The sequence below is a fragment of the Thermobia domestica genome, chromosome 3 (genome assembly GCF_964235325.1).
Source record: "Thermobia domestica chromosome 3, izTheDome1.hap1.1, whole genome shotgun sequence".
Classification (NCBI taxonomy): domain Eukaryota; kingdom Metazoa; phylum Arthropoda; class Insecta; order Zygentoma; family Lepismatidae; genus Thermobia; species Thermobia domestica.
In genome coordinates this window covers 20,974,487-20,996,586 of record NC_137456.1, presented here as the reverse complement: position 1 = coordinate 20,996,586, position 22,100 = coordinate 20,974,487, and the positions used below count along the sequence as shown (strand labels likewise).

The following is a 22,100-nucleotide window of genomic DNA, read 5'->3' as shown; positions in this document are numbered from 1 at the left end:
TGGGGGGGGCGGTGGGTTGTCAAACTGCTACTTTTAAAGGCTCCAAACTTTCGGATGGGTTTTATTTATATATATATAAAATAAGAAAATTTCCTCTTCTGGGGGTACGATCGCCCCGACGCCCTCCCCCTGGATCCGCCCCTGGAAGATACGAGGTGAGATCAAAAAATGCTGTGAATAATTTTATTAGAAATGAAGTAATAAGCTTACTTGGAATTTATTTAATCTCCTTCAAGCTATAGTCCTTGGCTAGCAATGCACTTATCTCAACGTTGAATCTATGACAGCAAGCATTTCTCGAAGACTTCTTTCGGATGGGCGTTCAGCTGTTCTGTTGTGGCGCTCTCAATGTCAGAAACGGTATCAAAACCTTTTCCTTTAAGCATGTTTTAATTTTTGATAAAAGGCAGAAGTCACATGGTGCTAAATCTGGTGAATAAGGCAAATGTGGACAGACAAGAATATTTTTTTCGTCCAAAAACTCGTGGATCAAAAGCAATGTGTGGCACAGTGCGTTGTCGTGGTGAAGTAGGAAGACATTTACTTACTTAATGGGAGGTTCAAATGGTTTTCACGGACCCGTACGAAATGATTAGTTCTGCGGAAAGCTCTTGTGTAGTCATTCGTCTTTTTTCAACGAATCACTTGTACCACTTTTTTGCACGTTTTCATCTGTTTTTGACGTCGGAGGACCTCCCGATCGTTGCTCGTTTTCAACCGACTCTTTGCCATTTCTGAATCACTCATACCACTTGTAAACAGTCTACAATGTCACCACTTCATCGCCGTACACTAATTTTAACATTTTGCGAGTTTCTTTGGCACTTTTTTTTTTTTCAGCTCAGAACAAAACTAAATGTTGACATGCGACAGACACTCTTAACACGTCCTCACTGTTCTGCTTCTAGAAGCCAACTGACACGTCACAATTCGTTTAAACTCGAAACTGGCTATCCCAAAGCTTTAGGCTATTGGATTTGCTTGTTGAAATGGATAAAACGTCGATAGGTGGCGCTGTGCAACTCCATTCCCCGTATTTTTTGATCAAACCTTGTATTGACATCCGCGTTTCGATTATAGACATTGCATTCATCTTCATCTCCAGTCTCTTCATCACAGCCCCTGAAGATGAATGCAATGTCTCCATTCGAAATGTCGGATGTCAATATGTACACCTGACTGACAGCCCGAAAACACTTATTAAGATAATACAATTATTTGAAATAATAATAATAATGATCTGACATAAATTAATAGCAGTCATCTTCAATGGGGGGAGTGGCTACATTTGTCTTTTCCATTTTATCCCGCTTCAACACAATAATAATAATAATAATAATAATAATAATAATAATAATAATAATAATAATAATAATAATAATAATAATAATAATAATAATAATAATAATATTTACTTGACTGTACCTGACACTTTAACAAATTAATGTCGAGATTGGACAACCTTTTCCTAGTTAGATATGTTTAAATGAATGCCAAAGTAAACTCCGAGTAGGACAATTCTTGTCCACGTCGAGAATAGCCTGAAACAAGGAGATGCGTTTTCGCCATTATTATTTACCATTATTATTCAACTTTGTCCTGGAGTACGCTATAAGGAAGATCAAAGATAGCAAACAGGGCCTAGAGCTGAGTAGTATTCACCAGGTTATGAAGTATACTGATAATGTAAATTTAATAGGGGTGATAGGAGAACAATCGAAAGAAATGCAGAGGTCTTATTAAACGTTTGCAGGAACATGGGTTTAGAAGTATTTGCTGAGAAAACTAAATAAATGGAAGGTCGTCGGGATCGTACACTGCAAATTATGGATACGTCAAACTATCAAATAATACTTTCGACAAAGTAGATACTTTCAAATATCTAGGATCAATATTAACCGCGCAAAACCATATCCACGAAGAAATTAAATGTCGACTGACAGCGGAAATATTTGTTATTATTCAGTTCAATCTCTTTTGTCGTCGCAAATTCTGTAGAGAAATTTTAAGCTTAAAATAAATAAAACGATGTCTGTTGTGCAGTACGGTTGGGAAACATGGTCGCTTACTCTGAGGGAGGGAAGAAAGTATTTGAGAACAAGATCCTGAGACGAATATTCGGACCCAAAAGGAACGGGAATGGGGAACGGCGGAAACTTCATAACGAGGAACTACATAATTTATACGGTTTACCAAACATTGTTACGATAATCAAGTCTAGGAGGCTTAGGTGGGCAGGTTATGTAGCTAAGATGGAAGAAAGTAAAAACACTTCAAAGTCTTAACTGGAAGACCAATCGGAAAACTGCCATTACGAGGACTTAGCCGCAAATGAGTGGATAATATTAAGATGGATCTCGCAGAAATAATAATACAAAGTAGAAACTGGATCCAGTTGGCTAAGGATAGAAGTCAATGGAGAGCTTTTGTGAACGCGGCATTGCACCTCCGGTTCCATAGGCCATAGAGTTAGTTAAGATTATCTAGAATAACCTGTTAGTGTTAATATAAGTTTTAAAATATTATTTCTTCATAGGTTTCAATTTTAAGAAGGAGATATTACAGTTGTTTCACATAGTAACGACATTATTAATAGCAATCATCTTCACGGGAAAAAATAGGTGGTTATACATCTCTTGTCTATTTTTATCTGCTTCAACACAATAAGAATACTGATCACTTGACTGCACTTGATACTTTAACAAATTAATGACTGTAGTAGGCAGCCTTTTCATTACAAAAATATGATAACAAATGCATCCCGAAACGCTAATAATAACTATTGTTATTATGTAAAAGGATGCGGAATGCTTGTAAGTGTGGGTGGCGAGGACGTGCGGAGAAAACAAGTTATTTAAGCACCATAAAGTAAACGTTTACATGGAAATTAATCATCTACGCTGTTATCCAACAAGCGCTCGTGCTACTGCGATTGGAAATTTCCGCTCTAGACTTACATCCGCTCCACTTCATAGTTATATTCACATCAGTTGACCCTCTTATGTTTTTTTTTTTTTTTTTTTTTTCGTTTTATATCTCTGCTTTTGTATGATGAATTCTCTTATTTCATGCACTGCAGCGGAAATATACCACAACGTCATAGCTTAAACATCCATACAATTCAGTGGCGGTGAAATGGCTTCCAACTAATGACATTCAGTTTTAAGCAAGGCCGAACGGATAAATTGGTGGGTCCAAATCACTTATATGTACACTCATGTCTAAAATTATTGTTTCATATCTATAACTGTCTTCTTGTAAGAATATAATTTGATAATGATTCTGCACGGTACTTTTAATACTGATACTATGTTTATAATCGAGAAATGTATATTTGTGGTAAATTTCATAGGAAAAGAATTATAAATACGAAAATTAGAATGAGTAGAAGAAAATGTTGCTAAATGGACAAGAAAATTTTATTTTCGTTTTATTGTTCTTATTTACTGCTCTTTTGACGTGAAATTTGCCACAAACATGTTTTGACCGGTTCTACACATACTAATATTATAAGAAATACCGGGCGCATTAGTTATCAAATTATATTCCTAGAACAACATATTTATAGACATGCGACAATAATTTTGGACATGAGTGTCCATAGTCTGTGTTTAATATAAACTGTTGGACGTTAAAATTGACATTAAAATTAAACACTAATAAAGGAGGCATTAGACTGACCACACATTTGCAGTCTGTGAAAAGAAATTGCGCGAAATCAATAGCAGTAGAACTGTGCCACGAATCTCTCCAGACACTGACGTGACTAGGTGGACAAATGGGGCTCATGCTCCGGGCGCCAGATTGGGAGGGCGCAAAATTAGGCAAATATTTGGGGGAGCGTTTTGGTTTGGTTGGTCAGGGGGGCGCTAAGGCAATTTCTTGCCCCAGGTGACAATTAGCATAGTTGCATCGCTGTCTCCAGACAGCCACGGTACTTTCAATCAGCAACCAAAGTAGGGCAAAGTACCGGCATCAGATGGGGTTTTAGGAGGTAATTGACTTCTTAAATTTTATTAATCAACACTATCGAAATTCAGTTATGAAAAACGTTAAACTCTTCTCATATAAGATTATAGTGTATTGCGCCCCCCGCTTTCAAGAGAAACGTTAAATGACGTTGCTCAGTCAGTGAGTCACAGCACAGTAGTGACCGAGTGTTGGTGTAATGTAAGTGTCTAGACTAGTGATGGGCAAACTACGGCCCAACAAACTTCATATCTGGGAAACAGTGCATCGCAGCTCGAACTAAATTAATGAGAATCTCCAATCACTGATTGGGCTTAATTCTACAAAAATTTTGTCAGATGTACCGTTGTTGTTTTTAAATAATTATATTGCCATGTCTAAAGTTTATTTTTCTTTCTTGGCTATCTACTAAAATGCTTTCCCGTCATTGGTCTAGACCAGCGTTTCCCAACCTTTTTCAACTTGCGGCACACTACGGGTGTTACTTGGATTCTCGCGGCACACTTATAGATATTATTACTTGTAAATATAAAACTGGTATTTTTTCTGTGATTATTGGTCTCCTACTCACAGAGAAGAAAGCTCGATCATTGTTTTTTTTTTTTTGTGTGTGTGTGTGTGGTAAATCATTATGCTTATTTTTCATTCTAATTTAAAAATAGAAAACAATTGCAATGAAGTATTAGACTCAAGTTTTTAAAAATAAGCTTTCTTTTTAAAAACTGTACCCAACCTTTTACTAAGAAGGAAGATCACTAAATAACGAACGAACAAACAAATCTCACTTACTTTTAAAACACAAATGTAGGTACTTTGTCGAAAGGATTGAATGATATTTTTAATTTTTAAGTTAGGAAATAGTCTGCTACAATAAAGAAGCAATAATGGTCATAACAATGATAACCATTTTTTTTCAACATTAGTAATGTACAGAACAGTAACCCGGTATGAAACTTAAAATTGTAGATTCACAGTAGAGTTTCATAGTAATGTGAAATACAAATATACATTTTTCCCTACCTTTTGCAATTTGATTGCTATAAAAATAATAATTGTTTCGATTCCTCGCGGCACACCAGCGGCCCATTCACGGCACACCAGTGTGCCGCGGCACACCGGTTGGGAAACGCTGGTCTAGACCGATGCATTGTTGTCAAATGCACCAGGAATATAGCAAGTTTCCGCTTTTGATCGCGGAACAATAATTGTGCAATATCACCTCACTGCTGATTTCGGCACTATACCACCAATAAATCAAGAGAAAGTTAGACCATTTGGCTATCCTGGTGAGACAAATGACCTTGCTACTGGCATCCTTATTACATCTCCATTGAAATGAAAGAATCCGGTTTTAATCTAATATATAAAAATGAAAGTTGTCTTCTGGGTGATCAAATCACTTGGGAAAATGGCTGAACAGTTTGAATTGAATTTTAAAGTATACGATTAATCACCTACTTCAAACTGATTCTTTATTATGTCCATTTGATTTAAGGGCGTACCCAAAGAGGAATAGTCGGAGATCAAAATTAATGTGGAAAATCAAGTATCTCATGAGCCCTCAACCTAGAATCATGACACTCAGCATATGAAAGCCATATTAAAAATAAACGGAACAAGCATTTTTGAAATTTCCCTTTCCATAGGGAAGAAAAGGGGTAAATTTTCTACATTTTTTTTAGACACATGAAATCGAAGTTATGTGATGTTTATGGACGCAACACGAAAAAATCAGAAGGAACACGGTGGTTCAGTAGTAGAACGAGGAAAATTATACTTTAGATCTCTGGTGCGTGGGGTCTTCGGTTCGACCCTTGACCAAGTAAGTTTGTAATGAACAACATCGTGTTCCTGGGTTTTTCCTCAGAGTACTCCCTTTCCACCTACATTCTCATTTCACCAAATTCTCCCACATCATCATTCCACTTGCTTTTATCATCCGTCTCTCTCAGCCTGAAGTGCATGATCGCGGGACTTTAAACTGAAAGATTTCATTTCATTTTTCGTTTCAGGGAAAAATCAGCTGAAAATTTTGGAATGGATTTTGAAAAATTTTCAATGCCTACCTTAAGCTGGAGTTCTATCATGGTGCTTTGATTAAAAGGATTTCACCTAATTAAGTGGTTGGGTTCAAAATTTATTCCCAAAATAATTAATTTACAGTTTATTTTATTATTACGATGTCATTGAAATGCGTAACCTAAGGGACTCTGAAAATTTGGCTTTTTCGCAATTTTGGACAGCCCTAGCTCTGAAACTATGCATTTTTCGCCATAGGTCCATATGAATTTTTTCTCTTACATTGATGTAAGGAATCACCTCCTATAGTTTGTCGCTGTAGTTCATTAATACCCTGTATATATATAAAATCGGTTGTTAAAGAATTAGAATAACATCTCTCGTACGTATAACATAAGGTATATCTCATTACCTCTTAAACTTATTGCTCTAAAAATAACAGAGGCCATCACATTTCTTACGAAAAGAAAAATAATTTCTACCATTAGAATGGGTCATTATATATATAAAAAAAAAAAAAAAAAAAAAAAAAAAACTGGCATCAAGTCCAACTTCACTAATCAATAAATCTTCTCATTGTGATTCTGTAGTTTTGAAAACAAATTCAATCATCCTTAAGCGCTTCACTAGATTAAAAAAAGAATTCTCGGAATTTCATCTTTAGAACGGAGCAAGGAAGAACATAGATGGTAGTCAATTCCAGAAGTTGAATCCATTTAAAACCTACTTGAATTAATTACCTCCTTTTGGTTGCCAGGATCTTTTTTCTACTTTCTTCATTTCAATTATATTTTCTTCTTTGATAAAGTATTCTCAATTACTACACAGAAATAAATTAGGAGTTAGCAAAAGTTCTTAATTCTTTTTTATTTATTTATTATTTATTTTTTATTTAAGTTTATTTTTTAACAAGACTCTAAGCAATATTAATAAAGTATAATTTTCCTCGTTCGAGTATTTTGCAATTTATTTCAAAATTTTCGTTACTAATCTATTAAACAGAAGAAAACTAATATACAGTGCGTTTCAAAACTAATGGGCCGATTTTTAAACCTTATACATTGAGAAAAAAGCATATGTAGCGTACGTAAAACCGTAGGTTACATGTGTAAATCATGTAATTTTTGGACTGAACGTACAGTAAACTTATGACTGAAAAAATACATCTTATAGTATTTTCGGTATAAGTGCTCCGAATAAACGTGCTTTCCGTACGAACAAAAGAACTATATATAGACGATCAGCATCTCACATACAGATGGACGTATGTAATATATAGCTGACGTATATAACATACACATATGTATGTAATATCCGGAAGACTGTTAGATGTCAGATATCCTGCAACCGTATGACATAACATCTAAGTAGGAAAAGGGCAGTACCTATGTAGCATATGAATAAAGTATACTCCGTACAGATTTCCGTAGTAAACATAAGGATTCCGTATATTTGTACAATATACCACTGTCTGGATAACGAATTTCTCTCTGTGTACATCTATATAGTAGAGCTTTCTCATTGCTATATGTTTAGGCTTAGTGCGGGAGACCCGGGTTCGATTCTTAGTGGAAGCCCATGTACTAGGTTATCATAAAATAGGTATCGCTGTTCAGAGAATTCTGCAGGTGTAACCACTTGACAGAAGGCAACCAAACTTGGTAGGAGTATATTTGGGAACATGCAGAAATGATTGGTGTAGAAAATAAAATTAGTTCCAATTTTCGCCACCAGAGGTAATTGTGGCACAGTACAACACCAAGTAAGTGCAGCGTGAAAGGAAAACGACACTAGTGATGCTAAATAATAAGAAATTCTGTAATTACCTTTCCTGTGAGTATCGTGGCATTGATTACCAATGCTATTAATACCCCAAGGTCAGTGGCGGATTTGCGGGGGGAGGAGGCTTTTGAGCTAAATTGTCCCTTTAAAATTCTTGAATATCTTACAAAAACGACGTTAAATGTTAGTCTTTCCTGTGCTCATAAAGTGCAAGCTTTCCCCAAAATTCCAGGAAAAGATTAGTGTCAAATCTCGCCTCCAGAGTTTATTGCGTTTCTGTTCAGTGTTAAGTGTGGTATGGAAGACAAATGATATTATTGATATTCAATGAAAGAAAGGCTGTAATTACAAACCCGTGCGACGCGTGAAATTTGATTTGTACTCCTAATTATAACCCTGTGGTGTAGTGGTGTGTTATGGGCGATTATGGTGATATGAGGTTATGCCCAAAATCAGGTCTTTGACGTGAAGGTCCCTGGGCAAGGAAAACCCATGGTGACTATCACAGTATGAGATGAAGATGACGTTCTAAGGACGGGGCCTACAGGTTAGCACGGAATCCGACTCATGTGTATTTTCACCGGAAATCGAACCCGGGACCCCTTGATCACAAGGCAAAGAGTATGGGAAGAAAAAAGAAGCAAACACCATATTACCATCAATTCACTTCTGGCATATATGGCGCTCAAACCCCTATCATTGAAACACATGCAGGCGTGAGTAAGCACCTGGAGAGTAATTGCAGCTTTTCTTGCCAGCGCTTTACATTCTTTGTGGGTGATGCTATTGTTCACGTGAAGACATACCCAGTTTTGATCGTGAAACACTGCTTTTGGAAAGTATGTCAAAAATTAATCCTATATTAGTGCACACATTATCCGGAGCATAAGTTATCCAGAGCATACGTTATCCGGACAACGGTATAATGTACAAATATACGGAATCCTTATGTTTACTACGGAGCATACGTTATCCATATGCTACATACTTTTTCCTCTTAGATGTTACATCATACCGTTGCAGGATGTCTGACTTCTATCAGTCTTTCATATATTACATACGTATACGTATGTTACATGTGTCAACTATATGTTGCATACGTCCATCTGTATGTGGGATCCAGACCGCCTATATACAGTTCTTTCGTTCGTACGGGAAGTACGTTTATTCGGAACTTATAAAATATACTTTTTCAGTTATCCGTTTGCTGTATATTAAGTCCAAAAACTACAGAATTTACGCATGTAACTTACGTTTCTACGTACACCACATACATTTTTCTCAGTGTTGTGAAGAGAGCATCACCCATTTTTAACACTGGAGCACTAATTTTGGAAACTATATTTTAAAAAATAGTGCTACATTAGTGCTTACCTTATCACATGGAAAGAAAGTTAGTGCAGTTAACAAAAAACCAAAAGTTATATGAAAAATCTCTAATGGGATCATCAATCACAGGAAATAATTTAAATGATTTGATCTGGTGACTTTAATGTCTCTTTAAACACCGAGGCTATATGAAACGTGGGCCTACAGCTTAAAGTAGAATCCGAATTACTAGAGCGCTCCTCAGGGTTTCAATCCGGATCTCCCATGCCAAAAACGCGTATGCTAACCGCTTAGCCACGATGGAGCTGAAAAGAAACAATTAATCCCTCATGTCCATTATTAGATAAACAGGATTAATTTTCTTTCTATGGGGTATCGTCAGCACTAATTTATTGTATCTTTTCAAAATAAGTGCTCCATTATTGAAAGAAGGTGGAGCTATCCTCATTTAGAAATAGTCCCACTTAAAAAGAATGTGCAATGCTGACTTCTTGATAGGAGCACTATTTGTTTTCTACGTAGTATCATCAGCAATAGTTTAGCACTAATTTTGTCACATATGTCTTAATTAGTGCTCTTACGGTTGGAGCTATCTTCACGAAAGTTAAATGTTCGATTTTTAAAAAAGTTCTCTAGAAGTTCCATGACGCACATTGAGTCAATAATCCCCTCTTTGTAGGCATTTCTGTAAGATATTTAATTTGCACGAGAAAGTGGCCATCCACCTGGGGAAACTACGAAGACCAACAATAACAAAAAAAAAAAAAAAATGAATCCCTTGCGAAACGCTGGAAATTTTCTCCATCTAAAGATCATGTACTGCTTCCAGCAATGTTCTCCAGACAAAGCACAGCGAGAAAGTCAAAAGGATGAGGAATACAAAGCAAATACAGGAACTCATTACTCCGAGTTCTATTGCGCATCTATCTATTGAACTCCCTAGCTGCTTTGTGATGTTGCTTCCTCTCCTTCCCCCCCCCTACAACAATCCTATCGGTTGCGAGCTTAGTTGGCTGGCTCCCTGTCACTGTACACAGGGAAATTTTGCCCGGGATAGCGGTTTCATGAGGAGGGGCTGCCTTTTTTTTATACCCGTCACATTCTGCACCCACAGATAAATTATGCACGCACTTGCACACACATACTACATAAGACGAAGAATATATTTCAACAGGCGAAAGTATTGAATATGTCTGTCAATGCAATTCTAAACACAACAACGTATTTCAGTAGATGATTGTGAGTAAAATTTTGAATACAACACTATATTTGAACAGATGAAAATTGCGAGTGACTTTGGGTACAATGATTAGAAGAGCTATACTTCTTACAAAATGGCGAGTAAATACGTTAAACATACGTATTTGAAGAAAATTAATAGGCCCCATCACGGCGAAATTAAAATACCGCTAATTTTACAGTAATTATGTGATATATTCAAATATATAAAAGACAATCAAAATGTGGAACAAGAGTGCGCTAGACAATATAATTTTGCATGACGTACCGTTATCACGAGTCACCTAGCAGCTTTCCGTTTGCAGCTATTTAGAAACACGAACATAAATGCCTATTTTCAAAATGGCTGGAAATCGAAAGCAGATAAGTGAGTCGTGATAACGTTATCACATGTAAAATAATATTGTCTAGGAAGCTCTTGTTCCACATTTCGATTATCATTTATCTATTTGAAGATATCACATAATTACTGTAAAATTAGCGGTATTTTAATTTCGCCAGAATGAAGACACTTAACAACAAAAAAAGAAACATTCTGAACGCAATAACAAAAAAAAAGTATATTAAATGGTAAAATGGTTCAAAAACCAGAAGAAAAGAGCTTATATGTTGCTGGTGACAAATCGACTCGGAACCATGGTTACTAACTATGGTTATTAACATGTTGTTTGTTACTTACAAGACAAAAAGATTTACTTTTCTCTGAAGATTTTTCTTTATTTGTTTTCGTTCTTTCTATCTTTTTAAGAGTAGTTATTGCATTCTGTCCAAGTTCGCTATTGCCATTTAAATCCATGGTAATCTATTTTCGCTCTAATTCTCTTATCATGTGAGATATCGTTGTGCTCTTTTTTTTGTTAGATAGATTAAATTGTATGTAACAGTTGTCTGTAGTTCTTTCCTCCAATAAGCATGGTAAAATAACTTTAATTAATAAAAGTATTAATAAAATATCGAATTGACAGCTTGTCTATCAATTACTCTTCAACAGAGAAACAAATTGTTGCGTAAAAGAAAAAGTAAAAACAGGGATTTGTAGATTGTACCTTTTGCTAAACGTTCCTGAAATCAAAATCTATTTTGAATGCATATTAGTTAAACTATTACGTAAAAAAGAAAATGGTACGTTAAAAAAAATCTAGCCAGCATAGGCGGCGTTTGCTGCAAGCATAGACCCACCCACTTTCTGACGTCAGCGCGGAGTGATACTATTCCTTGCAGTCTGCCTCACTCAACTTCTTGGAGGCGCGAAATACGAGTTCACTTCGTTCGAAATCGGCTGCTTATGTCACGTTCGGGAATCCTTTCCTCTGTTGGTAGGTTTGTAATCTCCGAATTCCAGGGCGAACGCATAGTGTGTTTTTGTTTTGCTTCCGCACTGTTTGTGCAGCTTTGAAGAAAGTAATCGTTAGGAAGATGCCATTTCAGAAAAGGAAGAAGAGCGGCCTTTATCTTTCTGCAAGAAGGAAGAAAAATCGAGGCGAAAATTTAGCTGCCTGGTGGGAACGGACAAAGTTAAATGTCATTTGTAAATTTTGAAACTATTGACAAAATTTTCTTCTTAATTTTTCATTCATTACTTGGGTAGATTTTTAATTAAATTTTTAGATAAGTTGTTAGTTTAAGATTTTGATTTGTAATTTAGTGCACCGAATACCCTAAATGTTGATGGCTTTTCTATCAACTGGACGTCTTCAGCATAAAAATTCTGTCTTTCTTTTATCAAGTATATAACTGTTATGTTTATCACTCATCAGTAAAGACTATAAGTATTTTGATACTTTGCCTATGCGAAAGAAGAAGTAAAGAGCTTGAAAGCAATGTAAAGTAGGCGGGGGTGGTCGCATAATTCACAATCAGTAGCGTACCGTACGTAGGAATTTATTTCGGGGAGGGGGGTCCAAACTCAAAATGAGGGTATTTTATATCAAAATTCCTAAAATTACCCCTAAACTTAGGCTAAATTTATACAAAAGTCGAAATTTCGGGGGGATCCGGACCCCCAGGACCCACCCCTGCGTACGTCCCTGTTCACAATCCTTATCAGAAGGGCATTCTTGTTTTATAAATATTCTCGGTTCTGTGGTAAAGTAGCGACCGAAATCACTGAGCGAAAATCAAAGGAAAAACACTTTACTGATTAGAAAATCAGGTGGTCTAAAGAAGGTTACGAGAAATTCAGAAAGTTGAAGTCATTATCCTTTCTAGGACCTCACAAATAGGCTATAATTTTGAGTACATTTTGTTGGTGTGCTGCAGATACATTCTTGGTATTGTCTCACCTATTACTGCTATTTGACTTCGGTTTCTCTTCCCGAACATCATTTCACAAACCGGGCTAGTATTTAGTCAACGGACATTGCTAATATTAAATGATAAGTTACAGTACCATGCCAGTGATAATAGAGTTACCCTGGCAACAAATACTAAAAACTTTTTTTTTTTTTTTTGCGAATACCACGCATCTAACATTACACGTGCCTGCAGCTATTTATTTCTTTTCTTTTCTTTTCTTTTCTTTTCTTTTCTTTTCTTTTCTTTCTTTCTTTTTTTTGTTTGTTTGTTTTTGGTGAATGTCTCACTTTACTTGTACGTATTGTACGTAAGATGAGGTTACTAGCGTAAAAAAAAAAAAAAGTTGCACTTGAAGTGATGTAGAAAGAAAACGGAACTTAAAAAATGAAGACTTCTAACGATGTACACTCATGTCCAAAATTATTGTCGCATGTCTATAACTGTCTTCTTGTAAGAATATAATTTGATAATGATTTTGCAAATTTTAGATGGATAACTTTTAAGAAATTTTATGTTATTTATTATTGCCCATTTTTATCTTATTGTATTACTATTTCAGGCAGGTCAGAAGTGAATATATCTTATGATTGCTGAGAAAGAAGTTTTTCATGAAGTATTTTTAAGAAAAATAACTATCAAGGAAAGAAAGGAATAAAAAAAGAAAAAAATTGCGTGATTGTAATCGATGAAATACAAGAATGTGCATTTCCGCAATGATAAAAGTGAAAAAAATAAACATGACTATGATAACAAAAATATGAAAGCGTAGAGCAGCAACAATATTCTCTCCCCCCTTCCCTCTCCCAAAAGCGAATTTCATTGTGTCCTTGATTGAAGATGATTCTAAAATACTAAACGGAGTTTTTGGGTTGTTGGGGAGTATGCCCCCCAAAAGATTTTCAGCCCCCAAACAAAATATTTTAGTGACGCCACTGTATTAGAATTTTTTGCGTGTGAAGTATTGTGATGTACGTTTCTGAAATTGCATAGGGCATATGCTTTCTTACAATGGGTGACTAAAAAACAAATCTTCAGGGAACGCAACACAGCAGTTCTCATTACGAAGTCCCTTCATCTTTTTGACAAACTGAAAGGTCTCCTCCACAGCTGGAAACCGTGTCAATGGACAGTGGAGTGCGGGAATAATTTTACTATCTGTCCGGCAGGTATCAAAAGTCTGCGCGCGCGTTTCTAAGAACCTGTGTTTACGCGTTGTGAGTGTGTGTGTGTATTTGTGTGTGTGTGGTATGTCGCTTATTCATATCTCTAGCGCTGTTGCAGAGCACAGGGCAGTTTCGCAGTCGACTACAATGCAACTTCATTGCCATTCAAGCATCGCGGAAGTATTGCAGTAAACTGTCCCAGAAGTATAGGATTCATCGTTTATGCTGAGATTAGTGTATGTAGGAATGTCAGGAAGGTTCACTATGATGTTTTCAAGCAGTGAAAAGTTTTAAAGAAAACTTATAACCGTAAAGAAAACTTATAACCGAAATTTACACGTTTTATTGATGAGAACTATTTTGGGCGGAATTTCAAGGTTACCATATCTGATATGAAAGAATTGTCTAAAGGAAAAAAATAATTCGACAAGAATGTTAACGTTCTGTACGAAATCTGCAAGAAGAACAGTAAGAAATTGGTAGTATCTTTTGTGTGAATACGTCACCTATGAGAATGTGGTAGAATTTTCCTAACAAATGACAAAACAAGAGGAAAATGTGTAAGTACCGATAACGATATTTAATGCAAAGTGGAAACACTACAGGACGAGTTCGACTGACAGACGAATGGCCACACCTACACTACCCTTCTCCCCGCTCCCAGAACACTGAAATCTGACATGCTCGAGAAGTAGTGAGGGCTCTTAACTTCGAACCACAAGACAAGAGCGTATCCTGCCACTGCGACTGCACCCTGTATTTTTCTCAGAACTCGAACATAGAAAATGAAGGTTGTTGGGATGGGACATGTATGCAATAGCCAGTCAATCTCATTCTTTCCTCTCTCTCTCTCTCTCTCTCTCTCTCTCACTCTCTCTCTCTCTCTCTCTCTCACTCTCTCTCTTGCGAAGCGATTTCCTTCCACTTGTTGAGCACTCTCCAGTTGCCATAGCAACGGGAGTACGATGCCACGCCACGCTGAAAAGGTCACGTGATTACTCGAGCTTTCAACGAGACAGAGCGAGATAGTGTCTGTGTGTGCACCTAACAACGGAAACAAAACGCTAGTTGTGCAAGTAAAGAGAGGGATAGAGGTGTGTCGGTGCTTTGCACACAAACAAGGAAGGGGGGGAAGGAATTGTCGCCAAGTAGCATTGAATATTTACCCAAACCCTTTCTTAACAAAATTAAATTACATATTTCCTTAGAATTACACTGTAGCAATTTCTTATATGCATATATCTTGATAATGCGTTGTTACATTCTTAGAAAATTGTTGTTTATTGGGTCTATTGAGGTTACATTTTAACATAAATACGTAGCAAATACGTACAGTATGTACATTTCTATAAAAATATTCTTTATGTAAATCAGTAAATATTTTAGCATATAGCAACATTCTTAATCCTAACTCCCTCAAAAAAAAAAAAAAAAAGTAAGCCTATTACGAGGTAGATTTCTACAAACCAAAGTCGATTTGTAAAATTTCCTCGTACTGTCTCCCTTTGTAAACATTTTGTAAACAAAGACCTGTTTTTCTGATTCTCAGTAATACATTGCGTCTCAAGCTAGGTTGCCACTTTACACAAGGTGACCAGACGTCCCGTTTTAGCCGGGACAGTCCCTTATTTTCAACCCTTGTCCCGTTTTTTTTCTGATTCTCAAACGGGACGCCTAAATGTCCCGTTTTTAAGCAAACATGACCCAGGTGTCCCGTAATTATTCAAAATATAAATGGTCAATGCTAATTCTACACTCTTCCGTACCAACACTCATTGAGAAGGTTCAGCCGTGCCTAGAACTTCTGAATATTCAAGTGAGAATTGAGTGTTCTGTCGTTCAAGTGGGAATTGAATGGGAATTCTGAGTGTTGAAGTAGTTAAATGTATTGTTGGGTAGTACTTAAGTTAGAAACGCTGTGTTATCATTCTTACTTGTGTATTTTGTAAATTGAAAACACTGCTGAGTCCCAAAATGCAATGTGAAAGTCACCCCCCCTTTTCCGATTCGTATGCGTCCCGTTTTTGTAAGTAAAAGTTCTGGTCACCTTGGCTTTACAAGAATCTTGTAGTTGACATTTAAAAAACCTTGCAACCCTACAATATTTCTCCATGTAAACATAGTCTTGAAAGGGACATGCAACAATTTTTTTCACCTTGCAAGGAGTCAAAAAAATGTGCAACTTTCTTGATCGTCTTGCTTGCTACTTGCTGTCGCTCTCCCGTTGACATAAAGAAAAAATAGTTTCGCCGCTTCCGAAACGACGGACTCTTTTGGACAGGGAGGGGAAGTGCGCCAAAATACACGTTTTTAATGAGGAGGTTCACTATTTTTCCACTAGAGTGCAGTGCTGCATGAGTGCAGATATCTTTCTTGCTTTGAGAAAGATGTAATATCTTAACAGTAAATAGAAAGATGGGTCTCTGGTTCGATCCCAACTTGCGGTAAGTAAACTTTGTGGTAGACAAACACCGTGTGAGTGGGTTTACTCGGAGTTTTCCCGTTTGCTCCATTCTTTCTTCATTCCACCATTTCATTCATTTTAAATAACCACCGTGTCCTTTAGCCTAGCCGACATAACGGTGGAGCGTAAAACTCTAAGATATCATTTTTGAATAGAAAGGTGGTGTTGCAAGATTTTTTAATGAGAGCTGCAAGATTCTTGAGCATGGCAACCTAGCTTAAGACGGCAAAAAAAAAAAAAAAGAAAAAAAAGAAAGACAGAAAGAAAAAAGAACTATTAGTTACGAACATAAAATATTGTATGGTGTTTGTTAGACAGAAGCCGCTTGAAACGTTTCCAGATAACATCAATTTATAGTGGAGGTATCTGTCATGCAGGGAGACATTAGAAATTGTGAAATTGAGACATTAGACATTAGAATGTGTATCCTTACCATGAATAATCAGAATAATGCATTATTATTATTATTATTATTAAGTATTTTGCCTGTCGGTAGATCCTGGAACTAATAACTTTTTTTCCTTAGGTTCAAATTGGAAATATTTTTCCTCCACGTTTCAAGATCGTCAGTTTTTTTCTTTTCACTCCCAATATTTTCTTCTGTTTTTCAAATCATCTATCTTTTATGTTCTTCTTCTTCCTACTCCTCGTTTTCCTTCCGCCTTTCCCTCTATAGCAGTATGAAGAAAACAATTTCTTCGTAAGATATGTCCAATCCAACTCGCCTTCCTATGGATAATGCTGGCCAAAACGTCCTCTTCTCTCCTACCCATTTTAAAAAACCATTAGGTTATTATTGTCTCCATCCATCTTATCTTCTCCATTTTCTTCCAACACCATATTCTAAAGTTCTCTAGATATTTCTTCTCTAACTTTCGTAAGGTTTGACTCTCAAGCATACAATCCAATACTCCATATGTAGCTCTTGGTCAACTTCCACTTTAGTTCAATTAACAATAGTGCATTAAAATTTTAAAAAATGCAATAATGGTTAAGGAATAATGAAGAATGTTAAAAAAAAACATCCGAATACAACCCATCACCGCTGTCTGCAATCATCAACCTTTTTTTCTACGTTTCAAAAATTTTATTCCAATGCTGACATTTCATTGGTTACACATGATTTGACGTCATTCTTACTTTATATTGACTTCTTATGGTGACGTTTTTCGGTCATTATTCCTCCGTGATGCATACCATTTCGTACCTAACCATTCTATGTTGTTGGCATCAGTGATGACTATCACTACAAAATTTGGCTAGGATTTATTAAGAGTCTTCATCCCGGCGAAATTAAAATACCGCTAATTTTACAGTAATTATGTGATATCTTCAAATAGATAAAAGATAATCGAATGTGGAACAAGAGCGCCCTAGACAATATTATTTTACATAGGAAACCGTTATCACGACTCACTTATCTGCTTTCGATTTCGAGCCATTTTGAAAATCGGCATTTATTTTCGCGTTTCTAAACAGCTGAAAACGGAAAGCCACTAGATGACTTGTAATAACGGTACCTCATGCAAAATAATATTGTCTAGGGCGCTCTTGTTCCATATTTCAATTATCTTTTATCTATTTGAAGATATCACATAATTAATGTAACATTAGCGGTATTTTAATTTCACCGGGATGAAGACTCTTAAGTGGCGTAAATGTGATGCTTCGGCAACCAATGTGCACAAGTTGGTGAAGAAATTTCACCTGTGCTTGCTTCGTTCCAATAAATATGAAGTTAGTCCAATGAACCGTTTCAAACTCATGATTATAAATAGTTTTCAAACTGAGAGTATCGGTGTTGGCATCCACCTTATCACAGGCATTTTCCACGTAGTTTATCTCAAAATTGAGAACCACTCTTTAATATTGCTCATTAAATACTAAACTACTCTTCCTCTTCGTCTTTTTCCTTACACCATTGTTTTTTATGCATATTCTCAGAATACGATTTATTCTCACACATGAAAGATGCTTAGCAGTTTCTTTTACTCTGCTGGGGAGGGGGGGCACGGTGGCTCAGTTGTAGAGGACTTAACTCTGTTGCGTTGTCTCCTTAGTTCGATCCCCGGCTAAGTATATTTGTGGTGGACAACATAGTGCTCGTGGGTTTTCTCGCGGTGCTTCCGTTTCCTCCCATTTTATCATTCCACCAACTCTCCCATGTTCATTCACTTGCTTTAATCATCGTCTCCTTTCCGAGGCTAAAGGACACGGTAATATGATCATGAATAAAATAGTGGAATGAAGAAAGTGGGAGAGAATCGGAAAGACTTACTAGAAAACTCAGACACACGCTGTTTTGTCCACCATAAAACATACTTGACGGGAGTTTGGATCGAAACCAAGGAGCCTACACCCCAGAAGTAAGCCTTGCACCATTGAGCCACCGCGGTGTAAATAACTATAATTGTTCTTCACTGTACAAACAACGGGTAAATTAAAAAAAAAAAATGAAAAGTGTGTGATCAATCATAGTAGCTAAACAATATGATTACCGCAAACATTAAATCGTAAAGATATTGCAAACCATTTTAATTAAGTTTAGCAGTACGAACAGCATTTAACCTAGTTCACACATATACGCTCATGCATAACAGAACTTATTCAGTGAATTAAGCTTAAAATTAGGTAATGGGCCACCTACGGGATTGAAATATTTGAGACATTAACCCTGGGAATAGTATTTAAGTCACACAAAGAATATTAATCTATTGAGATTTATGTCAACCAAAAATGAAATATTACTTGAAGAGAAGTATGTAAACTAAATGTATTGTAGTTTTGAATGTCTCTTTAAAAAATAAATAAAAGCTGTGTTCGAAACTTAAAATGAAAATACATTTAATACTTCATAGCTACATGATGAAATTTTAGATATGGTGTCATCTGTGAAGCTTAATAATTGTAATAAACACAATTACTAACATTGAGGGTAAAATAGAATAAGCTATGTACGTAAACAAAAATTCTATTCAATACATACTGCACTGGCGAATCTAGATGGTAAAAGCTGGGGGTGCAGCAAGTGTTTCTTCCAGACCTGTTTTTGGGGGTCACTGCCCCCCTCCCCGGAGCTCTGAGAGTGCCTCCCCGAAGGAGACCAAAACAATACGTCTACAATATAATAATAAACAGAAAAGTACCAGCAGTGCCCCCCCGGGATACTAAGTGTGCCCCCCGGAACATTTTTTTTCTGAAAGAACGGCTGGGTGCAGCCAGAACCCAGATTATGACAGGTATAGTAAGTTTACTATAAACTTTCAAAAATATAGAACTAAAAGCTTCAATTATTTTAGACACTCAAAAAACTGGGTAACCTAGGCCCAGTGTTTCTTGAGACATGTTTTTTGGGTGGTACTACCCCCGGAGCTCTGTGAGTGTCCCCCCGGAGGAGATCAAAATAATCCGTCTATAATATAATAATAAATAGAATAGTACCAGAAGTGCCCCCCAGAATAGTAAGAGTGCCCCCGGAACATTTTTGTTTGAAAGAACGACTGCATAGGCCCCCCAGCCATGGACTAGATCTGCCACTGACATACTGAAATACTACAACAATAGTCAAGAACAAACAAAACACTTTTTGAAAAAAAAACGTAGTGATAGGATATACTTTTTAAAGTCAAAAAAATTATGCAATAAAATACGTATTTGATTAATGCATAAAAAATATCTGTCACCAGGAGCGCGCCCACACGGGGGTCTACCGTGTCCGGACAGTCCCCCCCCCATACTTCTTAACTCCACACACATTCGTACAGTTTGTTAAAAAAAATTATACTTGTTTAGCAGTGAAATAGTTGATATAGACGTACGCATCATCTCTACTAGCTCCTTCGTATCTAAACGGTTAGCGTACGCGCCTTTGGCGTGGGAGAACCCAGGTTCGATTCCTCCAGTGGTTTAAATTCTACGTTAATCAGTGCGTCCATGTCTTTTATAGCCTGGCTGTTGAAAGTCAACTCATCATCTCTATTACTTCTTTTATAACAAAAGCAAAATCTAGTTTCACCATTTTTTGTGGGAATATAGGTGTCAATATTTAAAAATTATTTATCCTTTTTCTTTTCACTTGTAGAATAACATCCGTTCGATACTATCCTATATAATCGTAGTGTGGTGTGTTATTTGACCCCTCCCAATAAGTTCAAAGTAGTATATTTATGAGTTTTTTTTATCCTAGCATTTTTTTTCTGTAACTCTTATACAGTAAGAGTGTACCAATAACTTTCCCGATTGCGGAAACAATTTGTACCTCATTGATTTTGATAAATATTTATTACAAGTAAATGTTATTATGTTACTAAAATTTATTAGTTTATTATAAATTATCTAAATAGCAATTTGTGAAATTTGTTGACGAAAATTTGTTTCAGTCCAAAATATTAAAATTTCGGTGGCTAATAACTCGAAAAAAAAAACTGCACAGGAAAATGTTCCACACGTGTACTAAGCAACTCAAAAGTGTACCTCCATGTCAAGTTTGGTCATGGTCGAATGAGTTCTGGTAGATAATCTTGGATGCAATAAAATCAAAAGAAATGGCTGACACGATCTTATCGGCCAGTAGAAAATCACATCGATAAGATTGCAGAGATAAAACCGGTTGAGAATGGTTCAAGAGCATTGTCAGAACATACTTAAAAAGAATTGATTTTCCTTATTAACTCCTACAGGCTTCATACCAATCGTTCTATGTACTTTATTATTATACTCATTAAAGAATTGTAATATAGCTATCCATGTATAATTTCCTTGACTACTAAATTTTTACCACATGTTTTGTTTAAGAGTTTGGTTAAAAACGTCCTACGATTACTACGAAGACAGATGCTCAAAATGAAAAACAAACGCAAAATATCATCTCTCTGTGACTTACAAGAGAGATGGCTCCTTAAATTGCTCAAAATCCGAACTTTTTTCTGGCCAATATCTGGGTAACGATCACCAGTTGGCCAGTAGCCACCGGTTACTATTTGGTACCAAAGTGTTCACCATACTCTTAGGTATTGATCAACACTAATATGATCTCTCTATGAATTACGGTTCCCAAGATATGGCTCCTTAAATCTCCCGAAATCGGAACTTTTTTGACCAATATCTCGGGAACGGTAAGAGTGACGCGAACAATTCCATCACTTCTTTCAGATACTTTTTGATGCTCTATCGGATGCAGGGCTCAAAATTGAAAAATTTGCAAGTAACAGACACACAAATACTCATCTTTACCTATGTGACTTTTCTCAAAACGCCCCGCTCCATATAACCATAGCTAAAACTAAAAAGTGCGACATGTATAAAAGCAAGTCTACAATAAGTTTCGAAGATCTAAAATAATTTGAAAGCAAAAAGAAAATAGATAAACTTACCTGATTTAAATGTTATAGTATGCGAAAATAATCTTCACTTCTTCTACCGTACAGGATTCTTCAAAGAATAGAATAGTCTATAAAAAAACAAAACAAACTACAAGTTCTCTCCTGTTGTAATTGCTAGCTGCTGCAAGCGAAGATAAGATTCGAAGCACTGATGAACAAGGAATCGCGGCACGAAAATTGTGTTCGCGCTTTTTATATGCTCGGTCTTTTTCCGACGGGAAAACTGTCGTGTACGCTGGGCGGTCTTCTGCGTTGATGCGACGCGACGCGGGGGGAGAGGGGAACGACAACAAAACTTCCCAGATACACACCGCGCATGATCATCCCATGTTGACAAAAGAACTTACTTCAGTGTTTCCAACCAAATTGTTCTAGAACTGTATTTTTTTTTTCTGTAATTTCTTTAAACGAAGTTGCTTTGAGTCACTTTAAAAAATGAAATGAAATCTTTAATGTCTC

The 22,100-nt window shown here is 36.4% G+C and overlaps 1 protein-coding gene across 1 annotated transcript in view; it reads right to left on the bottom strand.

Annotated features, from left to right (window-relative positions):
- The window catches only part of LOC145680225 (ras-related protein Rap-2c-like), a 47,036-nt gene extending 25,155 nt beyond the window's left edge, over positions 1-21,881 (bottom strand). The window contains exon 1 of the mRNA XM_081750543.1: positions 21,633-21,881. The gene's annotated coding sequence lies outside the window, so the exon portion shown is untranslated. The remainder of the gene's footprint in view (positions 1-21,632) is intronic.
- Positions 21,882-22,100: the final 219 nt, after the last annotated feature.